Source organism: Rhipicephalus microplus, unplaced genomic scaffold, assembly GCF_043290135.1.
Source record: "Rhipicephalus microplus isolate Deutch F79 unplaced genomic scaffold, USDA_Rmic scaffold_63, whole genome shotgun sequence".
NCBI lineage: Eukaryota > Metazoa > Arthropoda > Arachnida > Ixodida > Ixodidae > Rhipicephalus > Rhipicephalus microplus.
The window spans coordinates 1,556,038-1,582,194 of NW_027464636.1; the positions used below are offsets into that span (position 1 = coordinate 1,556,038).

At 42.7% G+C, this 26,157-nt stretch overlaps 1 long non-coding RNA gene across 1 annotated transcript in view; it reads right to left on the reverse strand.

Moving 5' to 3' along the window:
* Positions 1 to 9,513, reverse strand: part of LOC142790001 (uncharacterized) — a 60,699-nt gene extending 51,186 nt beyond the window's left edge. Inside the window, exons 1-2 of the long non-coding RNA XR_012889350.1 lie at positions 9,410 to 9,513; positions 8,809 to 8,920 (exon numbers count right to left, since the gene is read on the reverse strand). This is a non-coding gene — a long non-coding RNA (uncharacterized LOC142790001). The remainder of the gene's footprint in view (positions 1 to 8,808; positions 8,921 to 9,409) is intronic.
* Between the last annotated feature and the right edge of the window lie 16,644 nt (positions 9,514 to 26,157).

The following is a 26,157-nucleotide window of genomic DNA, read 5'->3' on the forward strand; positions in this document are numbered from 1 at the left end:
ATATGTGGGGTTTAACGTCCCAAAACCACCATATGATTATGAGAGCCGCCGTAGTGGAGGGCTCCAGAAATTTCAACCACCTGGTGTTATTTAACGTGCACCCAAATCTGAGTACATGGGCCTACAAAATTGCCGCCTCCATCGGAAATGTAGCCACCGCATCCGGGATTCGAGCCCGCGACCTGCGGGCCAGCAGCCGAGTACCTTAGCCACTAGACCACTGCGGCGGGGCTTGCAAAGTAAATTCAGGGTGAAGACGAACTCCTGAGTGAAACGGAACTGGAAATAACACAAGTCTGCAGACTGTGCCTTGCTCAAGCTTATGCGTGACAGCTCCATCGCGCATCTGGTTCGTGTATGAGAATGATGCAACGTTATGAAAAGCTTAGGTGAATAAGTTCTTTTGTGCCAAATAAAAGCCCTCAGTGGTACTGAACTGCAAGTTAGCAGTTTTCGTTAGGTGCGTCTTATGCTAGAATATGAGTTGATGAGGTATTAGTAACACTTCTCAGCCTAATTGCATGTAATAAACAGGACACGTTCTGAAAACTTTTATGCCAATTCTGCCTTCTTCCGAAGCTTAGGTTTCTTTCTTCAAAGTTGTGTCTGGTATGAAATAATTTTTATAAAAAATATGTCATAAAAGCATGTTCGTGATTTAAAGGGCACATGCAGGGACTCGTTCTGGCGCTTTTGATACACTTGTAAGTTGATTATTATTACACACGCATCTTATACAAAGTACGCACAGACTGCCCGGCCCCATAGCCGAGCGCTATTAGAGGTCCCATTTTGAAGTATACACAACAGAAATTGTAGTAGTTCTGCAAAAATGAAAGAGAAATAAAAATAAATAATTTGTGATTGCATTACGCAAAATATTATCTTCGGCTACTAACCACAGACACTTGAATTCGAATAAATAAAACTTGCACAGTAACAAACTTTTGCGCAGTGAGGCTGACGGAAGCGAAATGGTGTCCTCCCGTGAGATCGAGTAACCCAGCCAGTCGTCGCCCAAAGCCGAAACCTAGGAAGTGTGGTGTAAGTACGCTCTTGTAGCGTGAAAATTTAGTTCGGATGAACAATTGTAGCAAGAAGCGTTACTCGATTGGGTAATGCAAGAGAAAGGACCATGTTCAGCTGGTTTTAGCGTGAGTCAATCGCGAAGTTAACTGGGCACGGTGTGAGAAATTTATGGTTGAGTTTTTGGACAGACAATTTTCAGATCTCAGCATGGGTGAGTGAAGTGGCTTTAGTACTGAACCGCCCCGCTGCGGTGGTCTAGTGGCTAAGGCACTCGGCTGCTGACCCGCAGGGCGCGGGTTCGAATCCCGGCTGCGGCGGCTGCATTTCCGATGGAGGCGGAAATGTTGTAGGCCCGTGTGCTCAGATTTGGGTGCACGTTAAAGAACCCCAGGTGGTCTAAATTTCCGGAGCCCTCTACTACGGCGTCTCTCATAATCATATAGTGGTTTTGGGACGTTAAACCCCACATATCAATCAATTAGTACTGAACTATTAACTATAGAGAGAGCGACGAAGCAGGCACAATATACAGTAAGCACCGACACCGCAGAAGTACAAAGGTTTACCGTATGAAAATGCCGCTGCTCTTTACGGCGTGTATTGATGGCTGATAATTTGTAAGCGTCATTGTCAGCGAAGAGTGCTGAAAAGCATGAGCAATTATCCGTACACGTAAGCACATCTCATAAACGTAAAAAAAACCTGAAAATAGACAAAGAAGAAACATGGCTGATCTAGCTATCACATAGGAATCAGTATAACACGAAAGTGAAACGCTTCTTCATAGAAATAGTGCTTATTGTGGAGTGATATATCATAGATATACGAGTGCCTATTGGTACTTGGAGCTATAGCACCGCTTACGTAAACAGCCACGTTGACGTACATAGTGACACGTCTTTATCGCATTTATAGTACCACTCATGGTCAAAATTTGACTGTTGTGGTAACTGAAGTGTTAAGGCGTGCACCCTTTACACCAAATTCGAACACTTGAGATGATTGTTTTGTTTGATAGTCCTGCACGCGGGGCTACCACGGACCAATTATTAGTGGTGAGCTTTGCCTAGAACATATCTTAATTTAGTTTTAAAGTAAACGCGCATGCTCCTCCAAGTATTTATGTACTTGGAGGAGCACAGATGTTTTCTGTGCCTTCACGTAGACAGGGGAACCCTTTATGACGTTGCAGAAGTCAAGAGTATTTGCGGAGCGGGCACAATACCCCGACTGGCACCCGGTGCAGACTGTAGTTCATCACCGCTCTCGCTCTGTTGTCGGGCTTCTCTCAAGGTGGTTTTGGCGGCTTACGCCAGGAATGCTTTTCTTTTTTTCTGAGGAGGACATGTTCAAAGCCCCCACATCATTTCATTTTTCACTAATCGCAGGTCCCTCTATTTGAAAAGAGCATGTTTTAGCGTCCCCGAAGCTTGACAGCACGTATAGTTTCAGGGGCTGTTCCGGTGTAGGGCGCTATTGTCTAAAGATATTTAGGCGGGCGTTTCAAACTGACGCAAAATCATTCTGAATTAACAATACAAGGATTAATTGTATGATGCGTTTGAGCATTTACGAGATAATTGCGGCAATACGAGAAGCAAAGCTACAAATTACTGCAGAAAAACCCACAGAGAAAACATTCGCTATCAGAGGTTCTTTAACATATATCTGAACTTAGCGCATCGTTAATGGCGCATGACATCAGCAAGCACGCATTAAACATTTCTACTCAATATGCGCGTCTTCTAAGATTGTAAGTTATAGAAAGAAACAGCCTGGTGTGTGCTCCTGAGATCTGAGGCAGCGCTCACACATACTGCGTTTCAGCAACGCGGCACGCACAGGTTCGTGGCTTGTGCCACCATCACGTGCCAGCCTTCCACGTCCTGCTGGCCTCGGTTTCGTTACACCGAGGCACGACATTCGCCCGTTGGCATCGTTGCCTTGCTGCAGTGCTTACTTCAGTAGTTTAATCCATTTCGCTGGTGCTACCACACTGGACGTAGCCGGCACTGAAACTTCGTTGTAAGCAACGACTTACGCAATGCTTGCCTATTCACAGCATGGCCGAGGGATCGCACGCTATTCTGTCACAGTATGGATCCTGAAACGTTGCAAGTCATTGGAAAAGTGAAGAATCATGTTTTTTTCCTTCTTCGAAGTAGGCTGTTATACAACGCGCATTCTCACCGTAAGTGTGCGCACTACAGATTCAGCAACTAGCGCAATGTAGAAGCACCTATATGGGCCAGTTCGAGAATAACGCCTCTTGGGTGTTACTGAACAAAAGTTTATAAAATATATACATGGCAATTTAAGGGTTTCACGCGAGCACGGGCACAAATTATTGACGACATAGAAGCAGACACTGAGCGCTTTAGTGTAGCAAACGGCACTGGTGAATCTTTCAGCTTACATCATTGGTGTGTTAATAGCTATCGTTCGAGCTGTACCAGACCTAGTTGTGACGTTCCACTCAACCAATATGATTATTAATCAAACAAATGAATAAACACTGCGGTTATTTTCTCCCCACAGGACTCGTACTGTGAGCGATATGAGCGCTGCGCACGACAGCTAGTACGTGTACCAACATGTAAGTACCATTGACTTCCTATAGATCATCTGTTAGTTCAACTTTGTAGCTTTAATAATACTTAATAACCACAGTGTTTGAAGTCGTGTTCCTGTCGTTTTTCGAGTGCTGACAATCCTAACCGCTTTACTTCTCTTCACTCTTAATTTTCACAAGTTTTCCTCTCCGCGAAGCTTCTAACAGCTTTTTCAGCAGTTCGTCCTCCTTCAGCTGCACTTTCACGTGCAAGCCATACCACCTGAAGTAAGGCTACGGCTATATTTTGTATCTATAGTGAAGAGATGATTAAGAGATGAAGACGAAAGGCACAGACGTTAACGTGCTACTTTACAGTAATCGATTCGCCAAGGAGCCACGCTTGTAAAACTGATACTGTCTTTCTGTGTAGTTAAACCTTACTTCGGACAAGTGTGTATTGTATTGTGACTGTTTAATAATGTGAGAGCTGGTGGTAAACGTTGGCACCATTTCCAATTCACGACAATGAGGCCATCTATTATTCTACACGTATAATGAACATAGGTTGTGTATGTGATGAAATTACAACCATGTTTCCACTTTCTGTGCAGGTGTCTCAATTTAAACTCGCAGCAACGAAAAGCATAGCCTACTGGCTGAACATAAACGACATAGACCTGCTGTTAGACTCAATAAATTTACTTGTACTAAGAAACCACCAGACCGGAACTGAAATTTCTTACGTCAGTAATCTTGGCTTGGACCAAGTTGTCCGTCGAATCTCGTGTACTTTTTTGCTTGTTGTTTTTATCGAATTGCTGCCACATTCATGAAATTGGTCTTTGTGTTTCATATTGCTTGTATTTGCATCAGTGTTATTGTTAATATCCTTATCATTGGTGAGCGGGACAGGCGAGAAAGAAGCTAAATGAGAGAAAAAGTCAGCTTCTCTTCCGCATTTTTGCGGTATTTATTTAGAGTATGGCCCAGAATATTGTTACTAATGCGAATTGCTACTGTATTCACTAGATTTTTTTACATTTATATATATATGCATATAAATAACTATTACTTTATTACTTAGCTTTTTATGTTATATCATTCTTGAATTTTACTCCCCATGTAGTGCACGTATCTCACGGATATTAGAAAGAAGTGAATAAGCAGATCTGAGGCGTCCTTTTGAGCATACTTTACAGTTTTATGCGTACTTATTTCACAGGATGACTCACCATAATCATTTGCACTCCATGGCCATCCAAAACCTCACAGTGCAGGTTTAGAGTGTTGCCAAATAGAGCACAGAACTCTAACACATGCCTGACTTTCAAGGCGTATTATAGAGAGTTTTGCACACGTCAGGTGGTTAAATATGTAACTTTAACCCTATAGCATCCAAAAAAGGTATACGTACAACTTTCAACAGCCTGGTGTGGACCAAAACCTCTTGCTCGAGATTGTCGCAGCGATGCTGCTGCTCACGTTTATCAATACTGCACAGTTATTCAATTGCCTGTCGAAGCTGCCATCCTTTAAGCCCCTCAACTAGGTTCGAACTTGCTGTCCACACACACACACACACAATTACCAGAGGAAAATTTTGTTTCTAAAAATCACAAAAATGTTACGAAACAAGCAAAATTAACTTGATGTTTCCGTAAGCACTTTAAAAAGGTTTAGTACGTGCGAGAAAACATCGTCTTCCAGATCATGCTCGCGATCCGTGGAAAATGTTAACATAGAAGGATGCTCGCACGTTGAAAATGAAAAGGAAAACATGCAGTGTTGCGCAGAATTAACGGCCAGAGTTAAAAAAAAGCTTTTCGCAATTAATAAACAATTAATTTTGCGGGCTGGCACGACTTTACTCAATATTCCAGTACAAAAATTTTCACTCAGTAACAATCTGCTGAATAATTCCAGGCGAATACCTTTTCCCTTGCTTTAAGCACAAGCATCTTACATTATATAAAATTAGCCAAGTGACAATAAGCAACTGATAGCTGCGCAGTCATAGATCTGCGCCCGCCTTCCTCCTACTCTCCCCCCCCCCAAAAAAAAGAAAAGGACTGTGTTGGCGTCGCAAATGACTGCATAAATTGCGCTTTCCGCGCGTTCTCACTTTTCTCAACCAGTGATTTAGGTCTACAGCGTACCACGCATCCCCTTGTGCAACTTGCCACGCTGGTTAAGACAGGGTACCCTGTCAAGCCGGTGTAGCACATGCATCGGTTGCGAAAGCGTTGATTCGGTAGACGGAGCTAGAGAGTTCGCCTTTAATATGTGGACATCGAAATATCGGACTGTGAAACTACGTTGAGAGGTGGCCGCGCGATCGGGCTAACCCTGAAGTTAGTGTAGAAATGTTGGCTTGCGCATTAGCAGCTTACGTAACTTCGAAGGCCCGCAGATAAAGCACTCAAGCTATCATGTGCTGTTGATTAAAATTCAGAATTACGCCTCAAACATCCGAAGATACTTCACCACTCTAAAACCTTTGAAATGTTTTCGGTGCCTTAGGTATATTACACTGCCCTATGCATATTTAGTTGATATTTCTGCGGACAAATGAATCGGCAATCAACGCACTTCTGATTGCACTTCTTGGCAAAACGAAAACACAATACATGGATATGAACTAATTGGAGAATTACGTTTGTTAGATTTAAGGCAAATAATAATAACAATGGAAAAATACTGACGGCCTTAGAAGCCCACCATGCAAGCGCGCTACCACAACGTGATCTTACGATTGAAAACATAGATGCATGTATTGCCCTAATGAATGTAGTAGAAAACACAGGCGATTCATCCTAGCTGACGTTACTGATTTGTCATTCGTTATGCATGACTAGCTGACACGCAGCCAATGATAACTGTTGAGGCAAGGGATCTGTATTTCCAATTTTGCGGGTATACAGATCTAGGCAACGGAATAGGTGAATTTGCATCCACCCTAATTTCTTTGAATTTGGGAAAAAACAATTCTAGTAAAAATAAGGAAGCAATGTATCCTCGTCTTTGTGTAAATATTTGTCTGTTTCTTTCGCCAGTTATATTTAACAAGAAGCTGTTGAACTTGTTGTGCCAATTTACGAGCTTTGAAGGTCTGAAGTGCACGTCACATGTAATATTGAAAAGGTGATTCGAGTTCGTTCGTTTGACATGCATATCGATATAATTGAGGACCACCCATTGTCCACGAAGTCACATTACCGAACATACGCGAAGCAAGTGCGATCGCAAAGCCATCGCGATCTCTTTTCGTTTGATACCCATGTCAGCATAGTTGACAATTACTCATGGTGGTTGAAAAACTTGCACATAGTCACGTTACGCGCGTTTCGTTCATGAATGACGTGTGCGACTCACATACTATCGAATAGGTGCTTCGAAGACCGTCCATTTGATATCCATGTCGATATGGTTGGGGACCATCCACGGATTGATGTTAAATGCAAGAAATCACGTGACTTAATCACATGACCCGACATTCGCTAAACACGTGCCATCTCAAAGAAATGGCGATTTCTTTCGTTTGATACTCATGTCGGCATGGTTGGGTATAACTCATTCAGGTGGAGAAAGACGCGCGTATCACTTGATAGCAGCATTTATAATAGCAATCTATATTGCTCACCTTCCATAAACTAACCTAAACCACCATTCACTCTTTAATCCACCCTATCCTTACCTGTATTTAGTACTCCAAACGTTAATACACGTCGAGCCCCTCTGACTCTAAATAATATTGATGTTAGCATCGCACCTCTCTGGGAGGATGTTGAACCAAGAGCTACCACAGTGTGGCTTCACCGCATGCTCTTTACGAGAGATCGCTTTAACTCAAAAACGAACAAACGAACGCAGTCAGTTTCTGCGCATGTTATTCATGGAAAACCCTCTAAATTTGAGGTTACTTGAGACTTCCTGAAACTCGGCTGTAATATTGAGATATAGTAATTTTAAAACACCTCCCTTCATGACGATAGTTATGCGCTAGAACTGAACGACGACATAAAGACAAGAAGGACACGACACAAGGTCAGGCTTTTGTGTCTGTGTCGTCACGCTGTTCTCGCGCTATAACTATCGTCATGTCATACCAACTAGCCCAAGCTGCTACACTTCTAACCTTCCTTCAGTTAAGCTGGTGTACTGCGGTCAAGCTCTAAAAAAGCCGAAGGGGCATGTTCAAGGTTTCTGAGTATGAAACGAACAAAATTAAAAAAAGAGAAATCGGCAGATACCACGTACCTTGCGAATCGATGTTTTTCGAAACATGTGGAGAGAAGGACACCATGATGTATATTTCTGATTGAGGGACACGTCATGAAATCACGCTAAAGCTATGTATAAATACTGCATGCATAGAGATATGTTGAACAGTTACAGATATTTATATAAAACTTCGTTCACACTTGTGCTACGATGCCAACAGCAACATGAAATTAGAAACGCCAGAAGCGATAAGGTGATATAAATTGCTGGTGCTCGCGAGGGTGGTAGCCCTGGACATACATCAAATTCAGCCCATGGCACCTAACTAGAATTGACGTTAACAAGACGTGACGGCTATATCATAGGAGTACATATGTAATGTTTACAATAGTCAGCACTGCTATCACAATTGACGTTTCACAAACATTAGGGTCTCTTCCGAGAACTGGTGTGGCGCTGTAGTAGAATGCGTGAATACCACGCCGATTGTTTGGGTTTGATTCCTGTTCGGGCCCTGACATAAATTATTTGTATTCACCGGCTCAATGCTGCCGATGTGAAGTTTTTTAAATTTTCATGCGGTAAAACTGCCAGTGTGTGTTCTCGTCGTTACTGGATAGGTACGAAGTGCCAAACATACCCGCCTACCAGTGACACATACCCGCCCGTAGGTATGTGCTATGGTTTGGTGGGAAGTGTTTGACAACGTACGTGATTGCACTTCACGCATGCAGATCGGCCGCTGATACCATTGTGGTGCCTACACCCACTCAAAGCCCTTATTACAACTCCTGGCATACAAAATAAGAAAAAATCGTCGCATCTACCCCTGAAACAGGCCAAATTACCCTTCCTGCCAGAGAAGCACAATGGATGCCTTCTCATTTACACGGATGGCTCGGTGTCTTCAGTAAGCTCTGCAGGGGGGTGGTTATTCCCGCGAGGCACATCACAATTAAATTCGTGACATCGCATTTGACGTCGTCGACAACTACAGAACTCACCGCCATACGTGCAGCTCTGGAGTTTATAGTTGAAGAACCTTCGCGAACTTGATCTATCTTCTCGGACTGGAAGGCAGCTCTTCAATGTCTTATGTCCCCATTCGCCATGGACCTAATGAACAGTTAGTAGCTGAAATAAGGCTTCTTAATCACCAAGTAATCGAGAAACAGCACAGCATAGTGTATCAGTGGATACCAGGTCATTGCGGTATATATGACAATGACCACGCAGATGAGGCCGCTAGATCTGCACACAATGGTACAAATACACAGCCATCCCGTTCTCAAAAACCGACGCAGCTACAAGACTTCGTTCGCTTGCACGTGACCTCACACTGGTACAGTGGAACTCAACAGACTTCACAAACGCACGCCTAAATAACTTGGATCCCGATCTGCAGCTTCGTCTTCCCCCAAGGATATCTCGCGCTGAGGAGACTATTCTATGCCACCTGTGGCTTGGAGTGGCCTTCACGAACGCATACTCTTATCTCATTGGAATGGCCAGCTCTTCTACATGCACTTACTGCAGCTGCGAAGAAACGATCGCGCACTTTCTGTGTGAGTGCACCCATTTCAACGCGCAAAGACAAGAACTCACTGCAGCTCTGGATAGACTGGACGATCGGCCTTTGTCGAACAAAGAATTCTGGGTCACTGGTTGAGCCCATCCTCAGCCCAGAAGGCTTTGAACGCTTTGCTGCGCTTTTTACGGACAACTGGCCTCAGAGACAGACCTCAGTGTCTTATACTCTTTGATGTTGCTTTCCTATGTCGCAATTGTATTTGTAATTTCTCCCTTCGCAACATTTCTTTTTTATCATCTTTTTTCCCCTCACCCCTTTCCCCAGCACGGTGTAGCCAGCTGGTCTAAGAACTGGCTAACCTCCCTGTCTTTCCGCTTAAACTTTCTTCCTCCTCTTCCTAGATTGTGACATTGTTGATGTCTCGACCGGGTGATATTCGTCAAACCACCTTAACCTCTCATACTAATTTTGGTATGTTAAGGGGTTGATCACGGAAGCACCTAAACGTAAGCGGCTTGATAGATAGATACGCAGCTAGAAGCCAAAAGTGCTTGCGCAATGCAAAAAAATGCTTCGAATTTAAAATACTGGATTGGAATAAATTTAAAACAGGCATTAAAACGCACTTCGCTCACTCACATGCATTCCGTCGTTCGCTCGGCTCGGCACACTCTTATCGCACATCTCGTTCTCAGAGCCAACTTTCTCTCGTCCTTTCTTCGTTGTCGCGCTCTCTCTCTGCCTCCCACCCACCCCAACATCCGAAGCACATCACAGCGCATCAGTGAAGGCTGTGTGCGGTGTAGGCTAGTGTGGTGTAGGCTATAGTGTGGTGTAGCCTACACGGCAACAACTGAATTTCGTAGGCCCATCTTCGCACAGCGGTCACATTGGTTAAGGCGCTCTTGTACTCCGACGAAGATCGTTAGGCACTTATATGCTCCGAGTGCAACCCATCAGTTAGGGCGCTGATTACTCCCCTATGCGTTCAGCGGCGCGACACGATTTTGCTTTACTGCGCATGTGCAACTCAAGCTCACATCGGAACCACTTTCACAATGCGGCACCCCGACTTGGGCATGACACAGCATCCCCGACTTTTTGACACGTCACGTAACTGTCGGACCACGTCGAGAACGTCATTGTATGACAACAGGGCCTCCAGAGAGGGTTGGTGCGTAATGTCGAGCAATCCAAAAGGGCTGACTGTTGAGCGAGTAGGTGCTTTGACGTAGAAACCATCGTGAGCGCGCACATAAACGCAACACACGAGAAGAAACAGACGAGGACAGGCGCGAACTGCAAACCGCTTGGTAGTTTGCGCCTGTCCTCGTTAGTTTCTTTTTGCGTGTTGTGTTTAGTTGCACCCTCATTATGGTTTTGGTGTTTGAGCAATCCACTCAGCTACGTTCGCAAGATACAATAAAAAAAGCAGAGGGAATAGTGCGAATGCTGGCACACGAATATCTGCGCAAAAATACATGTCACGTAGACACTCTTTTCCTTTTAGGTAACATTGAGCCGAAGATATTGCGTAGATGTAGACGTGCTCATCAAGATGCCGATATGCTTTAAATGCAAGAAAACGTCTACCTTTATACGCAGTAGTCGCAGCGAGAAACACGAAAGTTTCGCAATGACCGTCTGACGCTATCTCATAGATCCCCGTATGCATACTTTTAAGTCATTCCCAATTATTGGCAAAACAAGTAACTAAACGTTTAGACTGACTTTCATAGCTTACAACTTAACACCATCAAAAAGCGAAAAGAAAGGCGCATGTTTTATGGGAGTATAGAATTACCCAACAGACTGCTGCTCACCACACAATCTATTTATATAATTGCCCTTTCCTGGTTGTTGCCCTTCTATGACAATCAGACACTCGTATTACATCTTTGTTGGCATCGCCCTGGGCTCACATTAACTAGCTTTCCCTCAGGGGTAATCGATTCCACTCTCGTGATAATTACATTAGTAGACGCTACATTTGTCGTTCAAGGAAGTTATCGTATCAAGCTTGCGTGTTTACAACCTCACAAGAAGCAGAAAAAAAATTTATCTCGCAACGCACGTGGGCGCAGAACGCGCAGTTGACTTTGGCACAGAAGCTTAGACGAGCTCATTTCTAGTTATTATGGCATAATAATTCGCCTTTCAAGTCACGAAGAGTTACGCAAGGTATTTGTTGTTACCTAAGGTGTACAACACGTACAACCTACAGCTCTCACAACGGGCCCCTATAAATACGGCTGCACAGAGCCCAAATTCTACAGACGTGAGTCCGTTCGCCTGGATAGCCTCTCACCTGCAATCGCCGACAAAACCATGATGAAAATGCTCGCGCTCGTTCTGGTCGTGCTCTTTCTCTGCGAAGGTAAGTTCTAGAGAGCGAAGACTGTTGTGGATACTGTCGTAAAGCGGTGACAGGTTTTCAGTTACCTTTCGTCAGCCTAAAAGGGGAAAGAATCATAGCTGCCATGTGCAAACACTATGAAATATCATTCAGGACTTCACTCAATATAGGAAAATAACACGGTAATAAAAAACAGAGAAGAAATTAGGTTCCTCAAATGACTTATGGAGATTTGTTATGCGGCAGTCATGACATGCGCAGTCGAGTTAGCCCACTCGAACCTGGATGGTGAATCCTAAAAGCAATACAGGCGCTCTCGCACCTGTTTGGCTAGAATATTGTTATTATATATCACAAAAATTATTCCATTAGCACCACAAGGTATCTGTGCACCATGTATAGAGATTACCCGAGAATAAACCCAGTAACGAAAAGAACATAATGCTTACATTGCTACGATAAGGCCACGTGATATCAATACGGAATAATAAAAAAAGTAGCAGCTACGTAAACATATGAGAAGTACACTCACGAACAAGAAGGTAAGAATGCACGAACACCTTAGCAATCAGTGTAGCTGGTCGCTTATATAGTGACACGTCATTGGGATATCAAACGAGTGAAGATAGAGAACTAAAGTCGTGGGCGACCTCCATCCTTGTGGCTGGATGTTTCCGGCATATACCTAAATGGAGACACGGTGGTGTACCAGCAGACAATGAGCTGAAGTACTGAAGGCTACACAAAATTACACTCCTGATACGGATATTAAACATGGTTACTACAATATCACTGTGACGACTCGTAATTGGGAGCAAATCAAAGGGCAGATTGGAAGCTTAGATAAATAGGAACCTAGTAAGACTGCATGGAAGCATGGACAATTTAGATGGATAAAATAGTCCCATAAATTTAAAACAAATTGACAGGTAAACGTTTTAAGAACGTCTAAAACATCAATATCTGAATCAACAGTGCCTTCGCAATCAAGAGAGTTCAATGTAAGGCACGACTGACAACAACTGTAGATTAGTACAATATGCAAGCTGCATGACGTAGTAGGGGACCTGAGGACAATAAATGACAAGTATTCATACTTTGAATCACTATTCCAGTGCATGACGAGATGTAATAAAAGGAAACTAGTGCATTTTGTGCTGTTTTTAAAGAAAAAGAAACAATCCCTTTTGTTATGGTGTATAGTGACCGTTTTTGAAGGGCTATAACCAGTTGAATAATTTCCTGTGCCGCATCATCAGCTGCCGCGCAGTAATCAAATTGGTGTCGCGGTACTGTTTCGCCATAGGTACGTTTTCGGAGGTAGTATGTTTGAAATTTTGAAATGTTGAAGTACGAAGGTATGCGAACAATCACAACTACTTCAAGTGCTTTCAAACGGCTCATTCCCTGGCTTTCATTGGCATAAATCAAACAATACCAAGCGACACGAGGTTTCTGGAATCCAGGTTCAGATATTCATACTGATATATTGTTTGCTATCAGTATTTGTTTATCAGGTGACCCTTTTGATGTCCCGTTGTGCTTCGTAGACCAAGGCAGAACTAAAACTTGTCATGCCGGCCACAAACGTACATTCTGAGTTCAGGCACTCACGAATACTTCAATACATGCACATCCGCCTGGTTGAAAGGAACAAGTTATAGACGAAAAAAAACACGGAAAATAAAAATAATTTACTTGCTTTGCAGTATCGCACATGCATACGCAATATTTCAATATTTTGAAATAACCCAAATGCTCAGCAATGCTGTCCGAACCAGGAATTCATGGCGTTGAAGCTACGCTCACTGCGTCTACCCACTTCTAGCAGTGTTGACCTTCTTCCACCATTGGTCTGTTCATGTGGCTTTTCTGCTTGACTGGCTGAGTGACTCCACCTTCGACTGGAGTCGCTTCTATCAGTGTCATCGGTGGTTCGAAAGCTTTCAACGTGTCCCCCTCTTCCCGGTCACAAGGGAAGCCAGACATGAATGTAGAACCTTTTAGCATCTTCACAAAATGTGGGTTGTATAATTGCCCCTGGAGTGCTGGTAGTAGTGTAGCTTCTAGAATATACTCATGTGAACGCAGTCAGTGACCCTTTCTCACCCCAACATATGATCATCCTCATCTGCGTCTACTTCGCGCCCCCATCGCTTATGAAGAACGGCTTTACTCAGCCCCGCTCAAGACATTACACACTGATAATGCTATGTGAAGGTAACACAGATTAGCCGACTACGCTCATGCTCCGTATTTTTTCATCCTCGTGTTGTAAAAAGAAAATCTGTCTAAGTCTATGGTGATACTTCGCGACCGACATAAGTGAATGGGCACTTCTTCGCTGAAGCGTTGGTGTGAAATTTGATTAACGGGACTTCCTTGACACTGGGCTACCGATCGTACTGTACTAAAACAGCTCATTCTTTGTGAATTATCAGAGCATAGCAGTGATTTTCAGATAAGAGTAGAGTATATCATCGGCTCCGTCATGTGATCAGGCGGGGGCGCGCTTTATCGCGTTTTGCAGGACAACTGAACGAAATGAACGTTTACTCACTCACTCGCTCACTCACTCGCTCGCTCACTCACTCACTCACTCACTCACTCACTCGCTCACTCATTCACTCACTCAATCACATGTCGTTGACACCCAATTTTTGTATTTTTAACGCTGTGTTCGCATTTCATGCGGGTTTCTTTTGCGGTAGAGCTGTTCTTATAACAATGCGTCAGAAAAGCGTGCTTGGAGGAAAACTATATACGCCCACCTTTACTATACGATATATAGTGAGAGTAAATTCAGTGCAAACTTTTCTAACGACGATAGTCTTCCTTGGGGACCTTCGGAACAAAAATTTTGGTCAGTCAGTCTGTCTCTACATTTGTCTGTTTGTCAACTCTTAACGCACCGGATACTTGAAACGGTCGACCCCATCCGCAGCGCCCATCAATGTTGCTCAAGCTTCAGCGTTCATACTTGTGATATTGTCAATTAAAAAGCAATTATTGCGCATGTCTAGAGCACCATTACAACACGTATATACTATGCATGTGCGTCTTTTACTATAGAAGGCATACATAAGTAATTTTCAGGACCATAGAGCTTATCACGCTGCCCTGATCATGCAGCGCTTGCACGAAAAGGCGAGTGTTTTTAACGCTTTGCTAAGACAAGACGGTGGTGCCACTTTCCCGTCGCCTTACGTTCTACACCTTATCCCCTCTGAGATGGGCGCGCCCACCCGTCTCAGAGCCACGCGCTTCGTTTTCCAAAAAAGCTGTCAGATGGCGCTCATGTCTCACGTGTGACGTGACCTGGTGCGCTCGTTCGCCTCCGCTGCACGCTCGAAGCACTCTAACGCAGCACCTCCTGAATACAATTCACCAATTTTCTTGCACAGAACTTCAAATAAATATTTAGTTATCTCTCTCAACACGCAAGACTATCGCCTTTCGACGACATTTGCAGATTAACATGCAGATACGGGGCCATTTTTTTTTCGCAGTGATGTCCACGGAAGCAGCACGTGGTAAACCAGCAGGAGCTCGCAATCAAAAGCGAGTGAGGTGTGGTGTAAGTATATGTTTTCGCAACAGTATCACTCAGAATAATGCGAAACGGAACCTCGAATTATTATGGCTTCTAAAAAGCTTCTGTAATGTATAAATACCGATGAGGTTTTGTTTTTATATATATATATATATATATATATATAGTCTAGTAGATCCTCCGTGAGCGGTCACAACGTGGTTTATTTCGACGTTTCGGCCTAGAGTCTGGCCTTCATCAGGAAATATATATATATATATATATATATATATATATATATATATATATATATATATATATATATATATATATATATATATATATATATATATATATATATATATATATATATATATATAGATAGATAGATAGATAGATAGATAGATAGATGAAAATGCTCAAAGTACCTGCAGTACGCTAAGAAAAACTTGCGATTTAAAAATCCCTTAAAAACCACAAGATAATCGGGACAGCTTCGAATAAAGTGTACTGGGGAAAGTGCTTATAAGTTGTGCTTGTACGAGTTACAAAAGCGTGCGCACTTCATTCAGTTATGAGGAAGTACGATTCGAGCCCATCTCACAAACTGTGCTAGGTAAAAGAGGCTCTCAGCAGGTCGCTTATGTTGAGAAACCCAATTTTTCTACAGGTTGTCGGCATTGCTTAACACTGAATAATGCTGGCTAGCGACAAACAAATGAGTGGTATAGGAGACTGTGGGCGGCGAAACCATGAAAAAGGTGTTTATTCTAGGTCATTAAGCCTTGCTCTCGAGCTGCGGATATGAATTTGTTCTTTTCTTGTTTACTCCGCACAAATATGCGCTGCGATGACAGCACTAGAGTGTGCGTCCACATGTACTCGCGAGGTTCGTCACAGCTTTAAAGCGCATTCGTATCTGTACGTTCTATGCCCAGTCAATATGTAAAGTGGCTGAGAATTACCCACGAGAAGGTGATAAACATTTTAAAGTTTATAAACCTATAGCATTTCGTTCTTCACCTCGTGCAGGGAAAGCTGTGTGCACCGGGTGAGTTCTGTGGTGACTTCATCGACCCTCCTCAGTGTGAGTACCTTGCGTCTGTACAGTCAGTCTAGACTTTTCTAGTCTGGTAGCAATGATGAAATGTGGTGCGTTCACCCTGATCGTCCTCATCATCGTCACCATGTTCGTGTCTCCACTGAAGGACAAGAACCTTTAGCCATCATTTTTTACCAATCCTGTTTCGCCCCGTATTGTCTCATTATACGCCTTCAAATAACTTGTTTTTCTCAACTCACAGGTATTTCCATATTAGAACGTGCTCTACACACCTTTTTGCTCGTTTTCTCACTTTGAGCAGCAATAATGACATACATTGCATTGTTCCAGCAGCCAGTGCAAACTGTCAGCACAAGGGTGAGCTTGTGGGTACTGGCGCACGCACTATGTCATCAAAATCAATAGGCGGCTCGTATATGCATTAACAAAATCCACAAATTCAAATGCACCACATCATTTTTTTAGTCCGACGACACATGGGCGTCGACAGGTGGGTTAAAAAGGGGCACTTGCCCTCACCCAAGCTACAACCACTGATATCAGTGTCAACACCTGGGCACTACCCATCTCCCAGCCACAATGAAACTGGTTCGCACCCCCCCAATGACGACCATTCGACGACACCTATACACAGAGGATGCAGTTAATTATGACATTTCGCGACTATTCTGGTCTCTTAAACATAATGATAGATTTGATCTTCGCGTTTGAATTGAAACTATACAAATATAATTTCAAATGACGACATTTAAAACAAGACAACATAGGTTTCTAAGCCCTAAATTGTCCCATTAGAATACGTGATGAATATACGTGCTGTGCGCTTCTCTTTTGCATTGATTTAGAACAGCACGAAAACCGCTTAGTTCACTGGAGCGGCCGTATAGGATAGTATGAGAAATTCAAGTTACCTATTTGCTGATCAGGTTTTGAATAAAATCTTATTTTCTTTTTTAGGTGCTCGGACTGACCCGGAACTTGTTGGATAAAAAATAAATTTCCTGCCCCTCAAGAAAAGTCGGGCGCGACAGATATCTGCACCGGAAAAAATCACACTGGAGGAAGATGGACGGCACTGACCTGTTGACCGACTGAATAAAGTTGTACTTGCAAACAACTGAAAACCAATTGCCACTTCTTACCTCAATAAACACCGTGTTCAAATTGAGGTATAATCCGAACAAAGTGTTGACTTACCGCTTTAAAAATATTCAACAATGGACCCTTTCGTTCAACAGCTCGCTGTTCCAACTGTGGTTAAAGCTGTTCAAGCTGTGGTTCCAACCCTTGAGAAATTTCGGAGGTGGGTATTCTTTTTTCTTTCTCTCTCTCGTTGTTTCTTCCACTGCTTATTTGTTTTTGCCGTTCCAAGTTTCTTTCTTTTTATCCCTATTTCTTTCTTTTTTTGCCCGAGTTTTTCCCCTTTTTCTTTGTCTCTGTTACTATATTTCAGTTTTTATATGTAGTTCTGCATGTGTTCTGCCAAGCCACGAAAGCCTAAGAGAGCCTGCTACAATCCGGCCGCACTTGAAAGACAGCAGGAGAGACATGTGAAGCAATCACAGACTGACGATGATTGCTGATGAGGGTGAATAGCCGTGAGCTTCTCAAAAGCTATTCACTGCTCAAGAATCTGCTCTAATTCAAATTAGGCATGGTGGGCGCGATGCTTGGATAGTGTTCAATAGCTTCTCCCGCAACATAGCCGAACTCTATAGCAATAGCACATGAACACGTCTGTAGAAATAGCACTAACAAACACCAATTTTTAGGTGTAATGGCTCCAAAACACGATAAGATTATGAGAATGTCACAGTAGAGGGCTCGGAAAGTTTTCACCAGCTCGGATTTTGTAATGTACATGTGATACTAAGTGCACGAGCATCGAGCATTTTCGCCACCATTAAAAGTGCAGCCGCGTGGCAGGGAATCTATCCCATGACGTTCAGCAGCCGAGCTCCATATCTACTAGACCAACGCGGTGTAATTTATCAGTGTGCGTTGTGTGACACGTGTGTCACCAATGAAACATGAGTCTCTGGAAGGACACCGAATAAATAACCGCGCCACATCGTCTATGGAACGGCTTATATAGCATGTGATTATCTGGAGGACTGCGTACAGAGCTCTTATTCTGGAAATGTTGCTGAACAGTCATTTCACTGGTGCTGCTGACCAAACTGAATCCATTAGCCAGTAAACCTAGAAAAGGTGGGGTAACGACTTTTGGTTTATCAAAAGAATTGCACCCTTAGAGGGAAATGTTTTCTTCACATCTGTACAGGGTGGGTTCAAATAAGATCGAGCCTGAAGTACTGGCCACTGTTCCAGACCTTTTTTTTATGAAACTCACCGTGAACCAAGACAAAAAGATGGTTTCAAACATTGCTTTGAAAAATAAAAAAAATGGTCCCTGAAAAAATATAACTTGAAAGAAAGTTTTTCTGGCAAGTCCGTCATTTTTTAAAATTTTAACGCCCCTAAGTAATGAACGCTGCGCCTCTGAATAACAGTATTTATTCCCTTTAAATAATAAAATAATAATATATACCATTTTGCGTCCTACAACCATGATATGACTATGAGAGACACCATAGTTCCAGACCATCTGGTGTTCTTTAACACGCACTTAATCTAGCATTTCGCCTCTGTCGAAGACCACCGGGATTGAACCCGTGACCATAGGGTCAGACGCTAAGCCTCCTAACCACTACATCATCGCGACGGACTACCACCGTAAATAAAGAGTGATGTTATGAGACCATTCTCTTTTTATTACTTGCTCCAAAAATCGAGACGAAAATATACACAAACATGGCTAACCGCACATAATACCCGATTTCAGTATTTTATAGCTACAAACAGCTTAAAGAGAGGGTAATAAAACTCGGTACATAAGGTATCACTGCAATACTCTGCTTGATAGGCTATTTGCACCGAGAACAGCAATCTCTTGCCTTACAATTAGTTTATGCGTTCGTCAAAGTCTACTATAAAACCTTGTTTCTTGCGTCTTGCATATGTTTGGGTCATAACAACAGTGCTATACCGTGTCCACGACAGAAGACAAGGCTAAGCCTTAAAGAGCTTTGTCCCTGAAAAGTGAAACTGGAACAGGGTTACCACGTTAGTGGTACTATGATTCGTTGTCTGCTACGTTTCGCTGTTTAGGAGTTGCGCGTGGCTACGCCAATGTGGTGCGGAGGTAGAATATCGCTTTCCCACTTAGAAGGTAGGGCTTCGAGTCGCAGCTGTATATCGACGGTGTGTTTATTTTTAATTGTAGAGTCACTACTTATAACTGTACATTGGTTTTCTTTGCTTTTTGAAAACTAGCTTAAAACTAGTATTGCCACAAAACATGGAATGTGAAGTGAAATAGAAGAAATATTATTCTGAGCTACTTAACCTGCAACGCCACCAGACAGCATTTTATGTAAGGTGCGGCCTTCGGTATTTTCTTCAAAAGGAGACTCGAAACGAGACTTGACGTTTTGCGTTGCTTTTTTTTTTAATATTTAGCATTCCAAGATTTTTTAAGAAAAAAAAAGAAAACCTCTGTTGGACCTTGTTCTTCGCACAATATCTGGATTAGTTCGCAGGATATTATTTTTTATGTGAGATGAAATTGACCATATACAACCTTCATTAGGACAGTACTAGAATATTCATTCGTTGTTTGGTGTCCTCTTCAATTACTTTTACGAAGAAGCTAGAAAGAATACAGAGACTAGCAGCGTGCTTTATTTGTTCAACGAACTGAAGGAAAGAATCAGTCACACTGATGTTACGGAGATGCAACCTAGATATTATTGAGCTACGTAGAAATAAATGTAGGCTGAAAGTATTGTTCCAAATAATGCACAATTAAGTGAAGATAAATAAGCTCAAATAGTTACATTGTCAGGGCAAAAAAAAAAAACCCGAACTAACGACAATTGCGTCATGAAGCTATACCGTACAAATACTGACACGTTTCGATATTCTTTTTTTTCAAGATGTCATGAAAATCTGGAAAAAATTGCCTAAATTGTTGTTTTAAAATATGTCACTGCCTTCGAAAATGCTATAGAAGCGCATTTACGTGATTGCTAAATTATTTTTTTTTTCAGTATTGCTAAATTATTTTTTTTTCAGTACCAAGTGATGTAAGCGACTTCATGTTCATAGCAACTATTTTGAAAAATGACTGTGAATTTTGAATTATTCTTGAATTGTTCTGAGAATGTTGAGTTGTTAATTAAGAGAATGCCAGTTTTCATTGTGAGTTGTCAAGGTATTTAGAAACTTTATGAGCATTGTACATTCTTTATGTATGTCCTCTCTCTTAGGACCCCCCCCACCCACACGAGGGTTATCAGTATTACCAAATAAATAAATAAATAATGAATGAATGCATGCACGTACGCTCATAACATTGCCAATTTATTCAGCAAGCCGGAAAACGTGTCCAGTATGACGCGGAATACAGAGGAATGAAAAAAGTTTTCTCAAAAACTTCATTTTAACGCCATTGTCTGGTGTTATCTTATCCAAGTGGATATTTATCAATGAGAAATAATCAATAAATCCAAAGGAACCAATACGCGTATGGACCACTACGGCAAGCGACATAAACAACGCATGGGTGTGCAATCTGACATGGGCTGAACAAAATGAGTCACAGATGGTTGCAAGGATTGCGTTTTCTTCGTATGATCACTTTTCCTTTAAAACAAAAAAGCAAAACATTGATACAACTGGCTTGAATGAGTCACAGATGATTGCAAGGATTGTGTTTTCTTCGTATGACCACTTTTACTTTAAAACAGCCAAGCAAAACATAGATACAACTGGCTTGAAGCCATGGTGGGTCACCTCAGATAACTTCTCGACAAGGATCAGCGAAATAGGCTCCTCAACGTGGATATACATTGATATCTTGAAGGACACACTTTTAGTGAGATAACGAGGTTTTCATCTTGAAAGGGGGTCTTTATTACACATACTATTGGAAGCAATATCAAGGTTACGTTGGCACTAGACCAAGATGCCGAAGAAATAGCTAGATTTGGCTCGCAAGGTTCACTCAGGTCATATCTTCCTGAAAACGTACTTTCAAACATTACGAAATGCCCTACGAGTGACGCAAAGGTTTTGTTGTTCTTTAATATATATCGACATCCACGAGGTAGCGGCCGCAATAAACAAACAGTGAGATAATAAAGACTACGGCAGACGTGTTTCTGTAGTCCTGGAACACTGCCCTCCTGCAAGCGTCGAGAAATGCATGATCAAGGAACTGGTGCTCGTACGGGTCACACACAGGGTAGCACCAGAGTGATAATGTCTTCTTCAAATTTCTATAGGTAAGCGACAACGCCGTTTGTCAATCTTTGGTTTCGTCAAATATAAAAAAAAATTGCAATACATTGCACACATCAATATTATTAGACATCATAGTAACGGAATGGAACACATTCCCTTAATCGGTGGCATCTTATAAAAACACTGGAACATGGCCACGCTGGTATTAGTACAAGGCATGAAGACCGCTAATAAACCACAGAGACAAACGAAAGATGAATGATGACATGATCAAAGTTGTCCGTCAAGTTTCCTGAATCTACTATGATAGTAACAATAATATATGGGGTTTAACGTTGCAAAACCAGCATACAAGTATGATTATAAAACACGCTATATTGGAGGGCTCCGGAAATTTCGAACACCTGGAAATAATTAACACGCATAAAAATCGAAGAACACGGGCCTCAAACATTTCAGCATCCATCGAAAATGCGGGTGCACCGGCCGGGGTTCAATCCCGCGACCTCCGTGAATGCACTCCTGAGCATGTGCACTAGAAAAGGAGAGGGGAAGTTAATCGTCTATGATTCGAAGAGCTTCAGTGCAAGGGGGTTGAAAAGACCGGGGGAGGGGGAATTCGCCCTCCCTCCACCGGCCCCTATTGACCTATTCAATAACACCGCGCACACACACAATTGCACTCACAACAACAACAACAACAACAACAACAACAACAACAACAACAACAACAACAACAACAACAACAACAACAACAACAACAACAACAACAACAACAACAACAACAACAACTGCAATATTTTTGTTGGGGCTATATAACGTGGAACCTCGGTGATACAAATCTCGCGGGGTCACTAAAAACATTCGTATCATATCAGATTCGCATCGCCAGAAAGTAAGGCTACTTAGCATCCGATAAAATAAAGCTCACGTACGTATTCATTTATTGTTTCTTAGGCTAGCAGCGGAGTCACGAACAGCTCTGGGTGATTGCCAGGGACTGTTTAAGACGTGAACAACATTTGCTCTGGTAAAATTAAAAGCCGGTCCGTGTGTGCGTAATTGATGAATTAGATTGGCTGTGGCCGACGACAGCTGGCAGCCCCTTTCAAATTATTGTATGCTTTTTTGCTCGATATAGGGGCTTAACGTCCCAAAACCACCATATGATTATTAGAGATGCCGTAGTGGAGAGGTCCGGAAATTTCGACCTCGCGGGGTTCTTTAACGTGCACTCAAATCTGAGCACATGGGCCTACAACATTTCCGCCTCCATTGTGAATGCAGCTGCCGCAGCCAGGATTCGATCCCGTGACCTGCGAGTCAGCAGCCGTGTACCTTAGCCCCTATAACACCGCGGCGGGACTGTATGCTTTTTTGCATTTAATTTTTGTACTGCGGAGACCTTTATTTCACCGCTATTTTTTGTAACGTCGCAGTATTACGGTGAAAGACATTTAGCCCTCTGATGCCCGAAATTTTCTTTAATTGAACAACACCAACAAATCTGCGGTACGCATAAAGAAATTATAAAATATGCGAAGCACATTTTCATTAAAACAAAGTATAAGTGATGAGTTGCTGCTGAGCAACACTGAGCCTCTATGGTTTTACTCCACATGGAATGCCTCCCAGCAGTGGCGGCCTGGAATAAGGTGTAGATGCACATTTCACCATATGAGATTGAGATTTAAATGTATACGTCTTAATATTTTAGTATACACCTACCCTGTGCACTGGGTTTGAGTCTGGTAGTCTCGCGTAGCCTTGAAGAAGCATTTCACAGCTAGAAAAGAGAAAATATATTTTGGGTTTAAAAAATGAAAACGATATTTTTAGATTTTTATCATGTAAATAAAAATGGGCACTGTACACGATGCGGACAATTTAAAATAACGTTTCTTCCTTTTCCTTTGCTGGACTGATCGGTGCGCTTGTTCTGGGAGTGACGCAGACGACGATGTGAGGATTATCATCATGATCATCATCATCATCATCATCATCATCATCATCATCATCATCATCATCATCATCGGTTCTCTAAGATGATAGTTTTGTTTCTCTCCCACACTAAAGACATCAAATTTAACTGCTCTTCACACTGTAAATTATTACAATCGCAACTTCCCCTTTCTGCTTGTATTCCCATTAGGGTCCAATGTTGCTCCAGAGCAACTCACTTGGTATCAAGATTTCTGTAATGCAACTTGCGGCCAGACTAATAAGCGTGCCCATAAATGTTTTACAACGCCTTCTAAGTCATTTTTGGTATAACAGAGGTCGCAGTAGCATCCTGTTCCGCTGTAGTCGAATAAATTTCCTTCCATGTGTGGAGCTTTTTTTGCCACCTGTAAGGCGTTGGAACAAAACATTACGAGAACGTGATGCACTTATATTTACGCATTTTTTAAAGCTCAATACGCTCGGTAGTGTTTGTCTCTTACCATATATAGCGCCAGAAGGGTAACCTAGCCGGGTGTGTTTGCTAAATAAATATTTATGGTGTTGTTGCCCCAGAGCAACAGCCGACATCAATGGTTAAGGAGTACTTTGACGCAATAAATGAAGGCAAAAAAAATTCAGAGCCGTGGTTCTACGTTATTTTCTTATCGCGGTGTTGTTGGAGATGTTTTTGGGGAGATAGACAGCCGTGCACGCACAAGTGCGAGCCCCACAGTCGAGTGTGGCGTTCCGAGACCTTCTTGGCCAAGACCACCGTCGTCTTTTATTAGTCTTCGTCCACCTTTCGAAAGAAGTATGATCCACAACTACATGGCCTGCCCTAATCTGGCAGGTACGTGTAAATACAGTGCAGCGACAACAGCATGCGTGACAAAGGTTGATCCCACGTACAGTGTGAATTGATGATATGCGAAGCACGATGATGATAGATATGTCGGGTTTAACGTCCCAGAACCAGCATATGAGTATGAGAGATGCTGTAGTGGAGGGCTCCGGAAATGTCATTCACCTGGGGCTCTTTAACGTGCGCCCAAATCGGAGCGCACGGGCCTACAACATTTCCGTCTCCATCGATAATGCAGCCGCCGAAGCCGGGATTGAATCCCGCAGCCTGCGGGTCAGGACGCGAAGCACGAATGAAGAAGGTTCAATTGTCTCATTAAAATCAGCAGAATAGTACGAGGCGGGCGTAAATTGTGCCGTACATGACTTCCATGTAATGATTATCATGTTTGCACCAGTGATGTACCTTGATCATCCACTCACGTCACGTAACGCCAAATTTGGTATATAAGAAGCTAGCGAAAGGACCGCGAGCGCACTATGAGCGTAGTATGTAGTCATCTTTTGCGTGACACGCATGTCATGATTATCATGTTTGGACGTTTCATTTACTTTAGTCGCGCATTCGCGTCACGTGATACCGAACTTGGTATATTTGAAGCTAGCCAAGCAACCACGAGCGCATCATGAGCGTGGCATGCAGTCATGTCCTTAAATGACACGCATGTATGTCATGATTATCATGTTCGCACCAGCCATATACCTTTATCATCTATTCGCGTCCCGTAATACTAAGTTTCGCCTATGTGAAGCTAGCGAAACCACCGTGAGTGCATCATGCGCGTGACACGTAGTCGTGAGCATGACATGTTGTCCTGTTCATAGGTCACACACATAGCATGATTTCCACGTGAGGGCCTGTCACTTAAGTTCACTATGTCGTACCATATCATGTCATACCATATCAGTTCTGAGATATGTCATGTGAACGAAACCACCACAGGAGCAGCAAGACCTTCACATGTAAATCATGACATTCATGACATGCATATCATGATTTTTTATTACGACTAGTTACTGATGCTCTTTGTACCGTCATATTATGCCATACCCATTTTGGTATAGATCACATCAACAGGATCACAACGACCAGGAGTGCTAAATGTCGTAGGTGGCTATGTAGATAGATAGACAGATACGGTCAAACTCGCTGAAGTTTGCTAATATTTCGCATTAAAAGCAAGAAAAACAAAGAAGCTCTACGCCAGCGCCATCTATAATCTTAACACAAAGACACATGGATGCACACTAGGGCCTCCAAGATTTGTGCACACAATCTCGGATGCCACGAAGCTTATTTGAAGATTTATCGTGGCCACTGTGTAAAAAGCGTATTGGATTACACTGTGATTCTGACGAACTTGTGACGTGGTGCAGGTGCCCGCACTTGCGTTCCCGCGTGCGCTCGTGTTCAGCGACACAGCGCAAAGGACCTGTTCGTACGTGAGCGGTAGCATACCTTCGTGTCAAACGTAAATGTTGGCTCGAATCATTATACTGCCGGCGAATAGGTTTTGGTTGAGAGCAAGGTAAATTCTTGTCACCCGAAAATTCGTATGAGCCTTGGTCGTAGCCCCGAGGTTTCACTGTACTGCAAGTCTAGTTTAAGAAAGAAAAATTGTGCAGGCATCAATACACATATACTACGATGCTTCTGAGTAAGTAATTTCCAAGGCAGGAGCCTCCTAGTTAAGTGCAAATGTTTTTTTATTTTTGTTGTCAATGATCGACTTGCAATGTATTTGACTTTGGTCATGTG